At 36.1% G+C, this 13,852-nt stretch overlaps 1 protein-coding gene and 1 long non-coding RNA gene across 4 annotated transcripts in view; one reads left to right on the forward strand and one right to left on the reverse strand.

Annotated features, from left to right (window-relative positions):
* The window catches only part of LMF1 (lipase maturation factor 1), a 745,091-nt gene that overhangs the window by 583,410 nt on the left and 147,829 nt on the right, over nt 1–13,852 (forward strand). The window lies entirely within an intron of this gene.
* The window catches only part of LOC141549793 (uncharacterized), a 73,155-nt gene that overhangs the window by 22,887 nt on the left and 36,416 nt on the right, over nt 1–13,852 (reverse strand). The window contains exon 2 of one of the 3 annotated variants that reach the window (XR_012484443.1): nt 10,215–10,290. The exons of the other annotated variants lie outside the window; for them this stretch is intronic. This is a non-coding gene — a long non-coding RNA (uncharacterized LOC141549793). The remainder of the gene's footprint in view (nt 1–10,214; nt 10,291–13,852) is intronic. 3 annotated transcript variants of the gene reach the window in all.

Raw genomic sequence — 13,852 nt, forward strand, 5'->3', positions numbered from 1 at the left:
GAAATCAGAAAATGGGATGGGGGGGGGGGGTGATTGGGGACGGAAAGAGATAGGTAGAAGAATAAAGGTTTCTTGAATAAAAGCTTCATATCTTAAATCTATAGGGAATGTTGTCAAATTTATAATTATATGAGTCGTTCCCCACTTGGTAAATGATAAAAGGAAATGAACAGGCAATTTTTGATAAAGATACTATATATACATATATTATAGCCATTTTAAAAAATGCTCTAAATCATTATTGACTAGAGAAATACAAATTAAAACAATTTTGAAATATCATCTTACACCTATCAGATTGGCTAAAATGATAGAGAAAATGACAAAGGTAGGAGGAAATATCAATGCAAAATTTTAAAATAAAATACTAGCAAGGAGATTTAAGCAATATATTACGAAAACTATACACTATGATCAGGTAGGATTTATGTCAGGAATGCAAGACTGGTTCAATGTTTGGAAAACTAGCAATATAAGGGACCATATCAATAACAATAACAATAAAAATCATATGATCATATCAGTAGTTGCAGAAAAAAATCTTTGACAATATACGCCCCCCCCATTCCTCTTAAAAACACTAGAAAACATAGGAATCAGTGAAACATTTCTTAAAATGATAAGTAATAATATTTTATCTAAAACCAAGTATATTATGCCTAAGGAAGATAAACTTGAAGCCTTCCCAGTAGGTTCAGGAGTGAAACAAGAATGTCCATTATCACCTCTATTATTCAGTATTGTATTAAAACTGATGGATATCACAGAGGTTTAATGATTATTATTTTTTCTTTTCTTTTTTTAATAGTTTTTATTTACCAGTTATATGCATGGGTAATTAATGATTTTTTTTTGAATAATGTAGAAGATATACATGAGGTAACCTTCTGAGGTCCCAGACCACTCTGAGAGTCATCAATATTATCAAATTATTGTCAGTTATCAAATAAGTTGGGAGGGGGTGTGTGTGTGTGTGTGTGTGTGTGTATACATACATATTTATTTTAGTTTCACTTAAGCCGTCCAATATTAAATACCATCCTATAGTGTTTCTGTTTCAATGCAGTTTCTGTAGGTAGAATCCAGTGTCTCTCAGAATTTCCCCAAGAGGATCCAATTTCGTAAGGTATATTTTATGAGATCTGTTTCAAGAAAATCATCTAATATAGACAAGTCTGAACCAGTGCCACCCTCAACTAGATAAATAGCTAAGAAATCTAGTAGTGAGTAGTTACAAACTACATTATTATATTTTGCAGTAGCAAGAATGACCCAGAAGCGCTTACTGCTAGCCATGGGAGTGCATTTAATTAGCTTCTGATTCAGCCTGACTTTTTAAAAAATAATCATTAAATAAAGTATCAGCCCTATCCAGTGCTATAAACTCTATTTTGATTGTGGCTGCAATAACCCCTTTGGGCGTCATTCAAATTGCACTAAACAGTTTCTTGAGGGTACTGCTTTCTCTCAAAATAAACTGAAGCTCAGCCTTGACAAGCTCTAATGAAAAACAAATTGTTATATTACTTAAAAAAATAATTTGAAGGAAGTTTGAATTAGTAGTAAAGGTGGAAAAGGTTCAGCTACTTGAAAATCGAATTTTGGAAGGTATTTATTTTAACCATTAAGCCAGTTGCCTTGAAATACAGCTTTGTTTGTTTCAAAATGCACTTAACAAGAGACATGAATCATACTGTTAATCAGTATGTGAACCTGATTAATTGGAACTGGGTGCCATCAAAGGGTCCAAAAACCAGGGCAGCCTGGAAGTCTTCTGAAACATAGCTTGTAAGAAAGACCCATTAGCCCATTAGCTTAAGCTTTAGAGCAAACACTGACCATAGTCTAGTCTAGATATATACATGTAGGGGATTAATGCATGGGGGAGATGATAGTACTTTGGAAAAGATCACTTTCAACTTGAGCCTCAGGTTAGCATCATTCCCAGTCAACAATCTACTTTTGCAGCCTGATCTCCTATTATTCCTTAACTATTAAGAAACACATTCTATTTCCTCCCCCTCCCCACCTTAAGATTTATCTTATCTGAGTATTTGATGAGCTTTTCCCTTTTGCCAGTGAAACTGAGATTATGGGGACTGCCCTAGGCCACACTGTGAGTCAGTGGCAAAGCTGTAACTACTGTTGCTAATGGCAGGGAAATATTCCCAATTCCATCCTGGACCACTTTCCCTTGTACTATGTTTGCAATTGCTTTATTGAAACATCTAGCAACCAGCCAGGTTGCTAGGAGGGCCATGACAGAAAGTAACAAAAGTTCTAAATTTTAGGCTTTGTTCTGGGCAAATAAAAGGAGCTTTGAGGGTTTACTTAGCACACTACCTGATCTCAGACTGTCCATCTGATTAACTTATACATTTTTGTAATTAAAAAAAAATAGTAATAAAAATAAAATAAAATAGGAAAAATGTTCAAATCATGAATGATCTAGTTAAATTTCATTTCATTCCAGAAACATTAATCTGTATAAATCATATCTATTATTATTTTTTAAATTGGGAATTTAGGTCTCTCTGGAGGTTGTAATTCCAAATAGGCTGAAATAACTTGATCTTTCTTCCTTTATTATTAGTAGAAACATAGAACAAAATTAAGGCGTATTTTAAAGCAACTCGTAATTATGTGGGTAAAATGAACTCATGAACACCCAAATTCCTATTGAATCCCAATATATCCATAGCTTTGCTTTTTGAAATCCCATAAACCTGAATTTACATTTCTCTCTAAATCTTGATAAATTCAATCCAGTAAATACTTAATAAGTGCCAAGCACCATGTAAAGCACTGAGGATACAGTTAATAAAAAGAAACAATCCCTACCTTCAAGAAGCTTAAAATCTAAAAATTAAACTTAATTTCATCTCTAACTTGCTCATGACCACATATTTGTCTAGAGGCCCAAACTGTTGATTCTTCCTTTAAAATGTTTTTCATATCCATTTCTTGTCTATGCCCAGTGCCACCATTTTAATCCAGATTCTTAATTCCTTGAACTTGCAATATATGTTTTCCTGGATTCCCTGCCTTCAATCTCTCCCATCTCCAATCCATCCTAAACATTTTGTCAGATTACTCACTTTAATGGAAAGTCTTGTACTTTATCCTCTTAATTATGAGCGAGAGATTCACCCTTGCCTACATGATTAAAGTCCAAATTCTTCAGCTCAACATCAAGTCTCTCAATAATATCACCTCAGCCTACCTTTCTAGCCCCCTTTCTCTCAGGCTCCACCCCACTATAAAACCACTAATTCTGCCCATCTCCACATTTCCATCATCCATCTTTCAGGCAAGATAGAGGTGAAAGCTCACCATTAACAACTTAGCATCAAAGACGAGCCCAAGATTCTATTAAATAAGGCTGTTGGCTAAAGTAGTAGAGAGTCAGGCACTTTCTCTAGTGGACAGCTCTTTCATTGGAGATTTGTAAATTTCTTTACTCCCCAGAGTGGGACTCCTGTGAAGGGAGAAACTGGAATGTGCTCATTAGTCCTCCTCCTCTTCTTGGCAATTTTCACCAGGTGACACTGCTTACTACTTCCCATCACTCTCAGCCTTCTTCTGTCTTCAGCTCTGCTCACTACAACTCATCTTTCTTGGGTGGATTTCACAGTTCTACCATTCTTCAACAGCAGGTGCTCCTCACCTTCCTCTGGGAACCAGCCCCCTCACAATGTATCCATATATAAAACAAAACAAAAGAAAACACTGCCTTGGAATAAATAAATGTTTTCAAGGTAAAATACAATTTTGAACTAGAATACTTGTGTTCTTTTGAAACATGCTATTGGGATCTTCCCTAGCTATTGCCAAGTACCCAAGTAGCTTCAGGTTTTGATATTGCTTGAGGTTATGAAGATCTCTTCAGATCTATTGGGAATTCCTTCTTCTGATACTATTCAAATGAGTCTCGTTTTTTCTGATCCCTGGTTAATTTAGGAAGAGTCAGTCCCTTTTGCTCTCTCTCCCTGGTATTCAAGTAGTGTCTCCTGCTTATATCAATATTTTTTTTTATTTTTTTTTGCTGAATTTTGTGATTGGAGGTATGCCTCTACTTTTTCCTTATTTGTCTTATTGTTCCCCTTCTTCCCCAAGTTTACTGGACTATTGAAACCCTATTTGGTTTTACAAAAGATCATCCAAAAGGAGAGGAAAAGAATGAGGCTGTCCATTTTAGGCATAAATAACTTTGTAAATTAATCTGTATATTTTTGTAACCAATTTGTACAGAGTTTAAACTACTCAGAGGAAAACTTGGTACACATTCAATCCAACTAATTTGTAAAAAGGATTCATGTGTTTGTTACCCTCTTGGCTTGCCTCATATGGCGTTCTTCTTGGGTCTCCTCAAATGCTTAAAAAGGGGGGGGGGGACTTTGAAAACAAATTTGGTTGGTTTTGACCATTACTGAAAAGTACTTCAAAAACTGTTTGAGAGATAAATAAGCATGTTTAAATGGGTATCATTCTTCCAGTAAATGGGTCAAAATTGTACAATTTGATTTTTTTTTTAAAGTTAGACTGCTTTTCAGGGCTTTTATTTATTCTGGTTGTTGTTGTTTGTGAATGTGCACACATTGTACGTTTGCATTCATGTGCAGGGGAATGGTAGGTGGAGATAAGGATATGATCATGCTGTCTCAGAAACCTCCTCCCACACTAAGTTTATACAGCTGTATTCTCTCATTCCCTGGAGGCCAAAAGATACATTATCTGTTTGGTGAAGCAAACAGTGGAAACTACAGGAAACCTATATCATTCACAACTTTCATCTTTCCATGGGAAGTAAGGCTATGTGGATCCAGAAAAAGAGAATTTCTAGAATGAGTTGGTTAGAATGGTGACCTTTTGATTCATTTATGACTGAGTTCTTTAATGGGCCATAAAGTTTTCCCATATTTCTTTGTTTTGTGTTGGTGTGCATATACATGCTAGATATAGAAAAAAATGAAAGAAAATCTCAAGTGCAATGTCTGGATCCTCTATTATGGGATGTGGAGGAAAAAAAGGAGTGGGTAATTATATAGCATAAGAAGACATCATGAAAGAGCATCATACATATCTGTAGAGGGAATATTCCCAAATAAAATGGCAAATTATCCAAAATATTTTGATTAAACAGCTTTCATATACATCTGATGTACTGTGAATATCTTAAAAAATTTTTTTTGCTATAAGTCATAATTTAACCCACATGAATTGATTCAGCAAATCTTATGAAATGTAATGATCCTGAATTTCACCCAAGGCATATTTTTTGTTACCAACTATATGCCATCACTCTGCTAAGTCTTGTGGAGAACACAAGGATCATAAAATTTTAGAGCTAGGAGGAACTTTCAAGCATGAAAAAAAAAAATGATCCCTACCCTTGAAAAGCTAGCTGATGTTCAGGCAAGATTTTTGCCCCCCCCAAAATAGTATTGGAATACTCTCTTCAATTCCCCTAATGAATTCCTACCTATCCTTTACAATCAAGTTAATTGTCACCTCGTTAAATGAATCTATCAATTATACCACGAGCCCTGGAATAATAAAAAGTTGGGTATATTAAAAAGACTCCTTGAGAAAAGAAAAGAAGACTTGAAGAAATCATTGTCAAAAATCTTAGTAAATAGGAGTACTTTGAGAATGATAAAGAGTGTTATAAGATTCAGGACTCCTTTTCATGACCTCTTTTCTAATGTAAGTGTTACTTACCCCTTTCATATGTGAATCGTTTGGTTTCTGGAAAGAACCAAAAAAAGAAGAAAGAAGAACAATAAGAAGGAAGAGGAGGAGAAATAGTAGTAGTAGCAGCAGTAGTAGTATATATATATATATAAAATCAACTTGTAAAAAAAAAAGTTTCTCAGATAAAATGTGAAGACTATTAGGAAGACTGGATAGTGAATTGCCACTCAGGTGAATATACTGAAAGGATCTACAGGCAGAATCTACAGAAGTAACTGTATCTGTGAAGAAGATAGCATGAGCAATACACTAATAAAGAGTTGGCAGGATAGTGAGTTGACAGGAAGGCTTTATTTACTAGGCTGGGAATTTGCCACTGGCCAGAGAAAGACCCAAAGCACATTGAGTTTGCTACTCCAAGGCTATCTAAGGTTTATCGTAGGGTTTGGAAGTAAGATGAAAAGGTAGGAAAACACCAGAGCCAGGGTGACTCTGGTAGGCAGAAATCCTTGACATGACCAGCGTAAGGACGCCATGTTTGAGACCTCTGCAAAGAGTGGACTCCAGTCTGGCTCTTTTTATAATAGGGGGACTTTGGACAATCCTAAGGGGCCCATGGGTGGAGTCCCAGACTGGCCTCCAGCCTGAGCTTCAGTCAGGGTTAGAATTTGAATAGAATTCAATGGATCCTTAGATAAAGAAGAAGCTGTTTGTGGGGGTTGGGGAAACCTGAGCAGATAGTGGGGGCTGGGAAAGCCCAATATCATTGGATTTCAAAAGGGTGCTTTTTGACCGGGATTTGTGAATCAAAAGATCCTAGCTTCTTCAGCCATTGGGGGGGGGGGGGGTTGGGAATCAGAAAGGAATCTTAAAGGGACCTCAACCCCCATCAATTCCTTGATTTATGTTTTTGTCTGTATATAGTGATATAATAAAAGTGTATTACATTTTTTCTCAGGACCTTGTTAAATAACATTGTGAATAAAATGAGCTTATTGCTTCATCCATTCCTTTTAGTAGAAAAGTAGTGACTTTATCTAGCAGGAGAGTGATGAGTGGAAAGAAGCAGTTTTGCTTTTTCTTGATCACATACATTTTCCCACTCATGTATGTGCCTGTTAGATTTCGATCGGCTTTACTGCAAGTTAATGGGTAGACTGATATTTTTGTTATTCTTGCATTTACTTTACATTAAGTAACTAAGATGTAGTAGCTTTTCTTGTTTTTATCCTATTGTTAACTTACTTTTGGATTAAGAGTTAAGGGTGGCTGATTTCATGAAAATACAAAGTCCATTGATGGGAACTAAAATACCAAATTGTAGGAGTGTATCTCTATCTACTCCCCCATCCAACCACTGCCAGCAAGGTAATCTGTAGGCTGTGAGTGTTTGGGTTGTAGCTGCTTAGTAGTGGCTTCTTTTTGGTTGGAACTTTAGACCTACTAGTGTAAGGATAGCTTAGATTGAAGAAGTCAGCTTGATTAAGAGAGCAAAATTCTGGGTGGCCATATCCCATATGAAAGCCACACTAGGACTTTGCATAAGAAATCTTTTCTCTGAAGCAGGGTGAAGTGTTTTGTTAAGATCTAGAATATGGACTTTGGTCTTGAGAATTATCCTTCAATAGCAATTAACGATTAACATAAACAAGTAAAAAAGAAAAGAAGAAAAACGATCAGTGTACCTGGAAAAGAGTTCTGGAGCCAGAGTCCAAACCCCAGCCCTGTTACTGTACAACTTTTGACAACCAATCACTATGCCACAGTTCTTCACTTGTTTTGTTTTGTTTTTGTTTTGTTTCTTTTAAGAGTGAAGTATACTAGATCATCTTTAATATCACTTCCAATTCTAAATTCATGAGCTGAGACTTAAAAAGGGAAAAAAGCTTGACAATATTTAAAATTCTCAGGAATCCTCAGTAGTGTATTTTTTAAAGCCCTACTCCTATGTAAATAAGCAGGTAAATGCTAAATACTAATGGCACTGAATAAAACATCTGAGTTGTAAATGTCTTCCTGTCATTGTTTGCACAATGAGATTAAGGATAGGAAATGAGACTTTGGGGAAATCATAGTAGGAGGACACTAAGACTGGGAAGTTAAACACATCTTTTCAGGAACAGCTTGAAAATATTTACCTCTATCCCAAGGGAAAAGCTGCAGAGACCTTAGTTTAGCAAAGTTCAATCTCTCATCTGATCTATAAATCTTCCAAGTAAGGATGGTAGACTTTCAGTTATTCAGATGTCTCCAACTGTTTTCCCAGTGATTTGAATTTGGGAAAATGCATTCTTCCTTCCCTATTTAATTATTATATTTGAGATAGGGAGGAAATTGGGGCATTTCTAATTCATTTAATTTAAATATTCAAAAAAAGGATTTGCAAAAGTTTGACTTGTGTCAAGATCTTTTGAGTTTGGGGAGTCTTTTTTGTTCTTAAAAACAGAAGAAAAAGAGATTAAAGAGAAAGTTTTTATGCTTGCCATATTTTCATAAAGTCAGACGTTTTACTTCTTAGCATTTCCCTATTACTATAATATAGATCCCTTGAGGTCAGGATCTATTTTTCCTTTTGCTCTTGTATCCCCAACGTCTAACATGCTCCTTGCATAAAGTTGGAATTTAATAAATGTTTATTTGGTTGGATTATTTAAGACCCTTACTCATTTAAGGAAAAAAATTACCATTTTTATTCATTCATTTCATTCAAACACGATTCAGAGGATTTTAGGTTTTTCATAATAAGAATCTATAAAGAATTTTTTGAGCAAATTCATGTAGATTACTGTTGAATTTCTTAATTTGCTTTAAAGAAAAACAAACTTCAGATTATGGCCTTTATTTCTAGAAATGTTACTGGAAAATATTTCAGTGAAACCATATTCTGAGTAATCATTTAACAAATATTCCTTACATTGGATTGCTTTTTGCATAGTTCTTATACCAATATGCCCAAGTTTTATGGCAATTAGAACACATTTGATAGAATCTCCTATGTCCAAAGCAGAAACTGTAGGTATTTCGGGTACAGTTGTCTATTAGAAAATCAGTTCACCTTTTCCAGTAGAGAACCCATTGATGAGGAACAAATGAGATTAACTTCTCTCTCCTAAAAGCCCTTCTTGCTTTTAACATTGGAAGAAATGGAATTTATAAAATAAAGCACGTCAGCTACTTCAGCAATTTTCAAAAATCTAATAATAAATAGAACTTCAGAAAGATCTAAAATCCATGTCAATTCTTTATTGATTATCAAGATGCTTAGAAGTATTTACTAGATCCATTGGAACTCATCTAGGAAAGCACTGGCAGGTAAAGAGATCCTTTTGAAGTACTGAAATCTTCTTTTACTTGAATAAGTAAAAGGAATATTGTTCTGTCAAAATTATTTCTTCACAAATTATTACCCCTCTTTCCTACCTTCCCTATACTTGTTTTTCTGACTATTTTTTAATTGTAGGCCACTTTCCACATCAATAAAAATCTTATTCTCTCATTAATCCTCACAACAAACCTAGGAGATAGGACTATTATTATTTTATATTTATATATTTCACATTTTATAGATCTAAGAGACAAAATGGGATTAAGTTTCCACAGAACAGTTAAAATTCAACTCCTCAGAAAAACTTAAGCAGACAGTGAAAAATATTGAAAAACTAAATTTTCACAGAATGTTGCAGACATCACTGACCAATGAGCTTTCAGAAAAGGAAACTGACTGGGCTGCAGAATTCTGATAAAGGGGTCTAGGCTGAAAACTAGCTTAAGCCAGGTGGGGCCAGTGAGTAGGAGAAGACTTTTCTTTATTGTGCTTGCTTAATGAAGCTCATGCAAAGCATCTTCTCTGCCCATTGGGAGAAATAACACAAATCTAGACACAATAGGGTGGGGAAGAGGGCTTTCCTGTGAATGTAGAGAGCTGTTCCTCTAGCCAATTAAAGGTTAAGTGGGAGGGGGCAGGGAGGACACTAAAGCTTCCTCTGGCTTCTGTAATAGTGCACTCTCTGGGTGAGAGAGGGGGCCTGCTTCTCATGAGAATTGAAGGCTGTGTCTTTCAATCTCTCTCACTCTTCCAATAAAACATCACAGACTTTGAAATTGAGTCTGGGGTCTTGTTTATAACATAGATGAGAGAGTTGAGGCAGATGGAGTATCATACAGCTAGGAAACATCTGAGGCAGGATTTAAATTCTAGTCTTCCTTACTCCAGGTCAAGTACTTTATCCATTGCATCAAACAGCTTAGAATTATAAGAAGCCTTATGTTTTAGGGATCAGCCCGGTAGCAGAGTTGTTAAAATGTTGAACCTGGAGTTCAGATTTGGCCTCACACTTACAAATGGTATGACTCTGGGCAAGTCAAATAACTATTTCCTGACTCAGTTTCCCCATCTGTATAATGGGAATCATAAAATAGATGAAAATGCCCGGCACAAAGTATATGTCTATTGTTGGGTTTATATATATAGATATACACATACACATGTTCTGGCATATTTGTTATCAGGTTGGTCATACCTCATTTTAAATGCCTCTTCAAGTCTACAACATTTTTTCATTCTAATCCAGATTTCAAAAGACCAGATATAGCGTCCTAGGAAAAAAAAACAAAAAAGAAGGGAAAAAAAAAAAAAGATGCATTTACCAGCCTATTAAACAGAGCTGTAGTCAAGAAAGAAATGTCCCAGAGCTTGTGCCCCAGCCTTGGGTTAATGATCAAGCTGAAAGTCCACCTGCTATCACCACATGTGTCCTCCACAAGACTGAAGTAAATTAAAGCACAACAGGGAATTCTTAGAAACACATCCTCTTCCTTCTTGGAATCATATTACCTCGACCTCAGAACATCTGGCTGGAATGTCTCCTGGGTTCCCAAAGACTGCCATATTAAAGGTTCATCTTCCTTTGAAACTCTCCAGGGATTTCCCCTCCTGCCTGCTTTCAATTCATGGGTACTCAATATGGTGGACTCCAGGTTGGGTTGGGGTTTCATTCTAATATCAAATGCACTCTGGTCTCATTTTAGGCTCCACTTGCTGTTGGCAACATAGATGGATAATGTGATACAATTCATATTTCTCAAAGGAGGTGAGCTGCCATAAATGTTTTGGCTAGAAAAGGACAGAAAAGACAAGATTCCCTCTGAGTTTATCAGGTGGCAGTATGCTCTGAGTTACAATAAGTTACCAAAACATAAGGAAACAGTTGGATTGTAAAAATATATATACTGGATGTTCATGGTTATGGATAAATAACAATTTATATCCACCTGGAATAATAACCTTGTCAGCCTGGATAAATTTGTGAATTAGCTCCTTGTAGACCTGTCTAATATTAATAAAAGTTAATGAGTCCATATCTTACTAGTTCAGTTGAAGTTTGTTCCATGATAAGATTTCATAGGTTGAAAAGATTTACTGTTGTTTTAATAGGAATAAGAATATTTTTGTTCACTAAAGAAGGGGAAAACATGATATTTCTTATTCAGCAACCAGATTGGAATCATAGAACTTCAGACTTGGATAGCATTCCAGAAGTCATTCAGTTCAACCACTGCCAGAAGCAAGATTCTTTTCTACAACTCCCTTGAGAAGTGGTCATGCAGACTGCATATATCCTTTTCCACTGATCATGCACTATCATGCTTTTTCAGGAAAGGAGCCAGGATTTGCTGTCCAAGGACTTGGGTGCAGATCCTGCAGGGCTCTGCTATTTCCTATCTCTATGATATTAGGTGTATCATGTATAACCCACAGATAGCTCTATGAAATAAGAAATGCAGGTGCTGTGGTAGATCTACATTTTACACATTAAGAAATTGGATTTTAGCAAAATTATTTGCCTGAGGTCCTACATCTGGTAAGTGACTGAGCCAATTTTTTAACTTGGGTCAACCAACTCTAAATTCCAAAGTTCTTTCCACTACATTATAACTACTATAAACCCTCTGAGGAATGGGATTGGGAAATCTGTTTCTCTTGTATAGTAGCATAGAGTTGCCTTAGTGTGTCATTAGATTGACTTCTAATAAAGCTTCTAAAGACTTTTAGATTTCACGCAAGGAACATGTTGGTTTCCTGGGTTTGATACTGGGAAGGACTCTTAAAGATCATCTTGTCCAGTTCCTTCATTTCAGAGGATAAAATTGAAGCCCAGATAAGCTGTGATTTGCCTAAGGCCAAAACATGCCAAATATCAGAGCCAGGATTTGTACATGGGTCCTTTGCCTGTCAAAGCTGTGTCCATGAAGGCACCAAACTGCCTCTCAAGTAGGTTAAGCCTTTTTTCTTTCATCTAGATAATATTACTCATTAGCTGAATAAATCCTTTCTTTATAGAGAGTATAAAGGGAAATCAGCCCAGATCCCATTTGAATAATTGCCATATTAGAAGAACCATAATCAATTCATATTTGCTATAATTTTAATTCCAGGTCTACCTGATGAGGAGTAAACTGAGGTACTAAACTGAGTTGGGTCAGTTCCTTTTCTCTCTTCCTTCCACAAAGTAACCAGGGGTTGGAAGCAAATGAACTCGCTACTCAATGCTGTATGGAAACAAAGTCTTTATTGATAGTAAAGGGATAGACAGGCATTTGGCCTTCAGGAAAACCAGATCTGCCTGCAAGGGGACGCCAGTTGACGGGCATTGGCTTGCATACACCAAATGCAAAGATTTCATTTTTTCAACCTTCTTTATATACGTAACTAGAGTCATCAAAACAATGTTTGCCCAGAGATGTTATCAAGAGGTTCCGGAGATATTTGTCAATAATACAAGAATTCTCTGTTGTTGTAAATAAGAAGAAATTCTCTTTTGTTATCTCCTTCAGTCTCTCCCCAAAAAGGAATTTCAGATCATTATAATGGGGGCTGAAACCCAAGCCGGCTGAGATACAGATCTTGTAAGTCAAAGGTAAAAGGGAATTTTAAAGGGGGCTACACCTGCATCATACTTATCATAAAGGTTTCCCTTCTTTTTATCTTTTCCTAAAAAGAGTAATGCTTGGATGTCTTATAATGATATGCAAGTAACTCTAGTTTCTCAAAGGTTTTGCAAGAGGAACATCAGCCCCTGTGTCAATTTGATGGCTTTGAGTCCAATACCAAGCATATAAACCAACCACCATGTGTATTGTCTCAGTAACAGACTAAACCTGGCACCAAAAGGTTGACCCCCCCCCCCCAGGTGATGGTATTTTTATCCACTGGTGATTTTTTTTTTGCACTGTGGTAAATGGATTTGAAAATGGAAACATGATACTAAAAAACAACACAGACCAGTCCAATACTAAGCATTTATTAAGCTTTTTTCCATGTTCAAAACACTATTAACACAAATGCAAAATGACAAATGGCCCCTGCTGTCAAGGAGCTTATAACACTCTTCCCCCTACCCACAACCACACACACACACACACACACACACACACACACACACAAAGCTGTTTCCTTGTTATAGATGTAAAGACTAGATATCCCAGGTTGTAGCACGTTAACTGCTTTGGTGCTTTGGAGGCTGGTTCTACTTGAGTTTGGCTTGCTTAGCCTCAAGGGCTTATCTCATTTAGGGTTATAGATATATGAACAAGTAACCATATTATTCTGTCTTTGCTTATAGACTCCTCTCTTTGTGTAAGTTGTTTGCCTAGGTGTAATATTAATATATTTCCCTTGCTTATGGAACCTCCCCATAAGATTAGTGCCCGCTCCTTCGTCTCTCACTTTTCAGCTATGCTGAAGCAGAGATATGTCTCCAGTCTCTCTACAGAAATCAAAATTTTTTCTCAGGTTTCTACTGATATTAATTTTACAAGACAAAGATTTGATGAACAATGGGTTTTCTTTTTGATAAAGGGTAATATAGATGTCTAAGTAATAACAATAGTGATAAATAAATGAGAAACAAATCATTCACAAGGAAATTGTTATCTGAGGAATATATAATGAGGAATAGATTATGCTTCTTCCTTGATCTCTGCCACATTCTGGTAAAGGAGGACCATAAAGAAATGGAGATAGAAGCTTTGAACTAATCTGCCTTTAATAGGGAAAGAATGAGAGGTGGTAAAGCAAAGCTCCCTCAGCCACTCTGAAATCTCACTACAATACCTGATTCTGGTTGTAAATCTAGGAGGAGAGGAAGATAGATCATTG

The sequence above is a fragment of the Sminthopsis crassicaudata genome, chromosome 1 (assembly GCF_048593235.1).
Source record: "Sminthopsis crassicaudata isolate SCR6 chromosome 1, ASM4859323v1, whole genome shotgun sequence".
Lineage (NCBI taxonomy): Eukaryota > Metazoa > Chordata > Mammalia > Dasyuromorphia > Dasyuridae > Sminthopsis > Sminthopsis crassicaudata.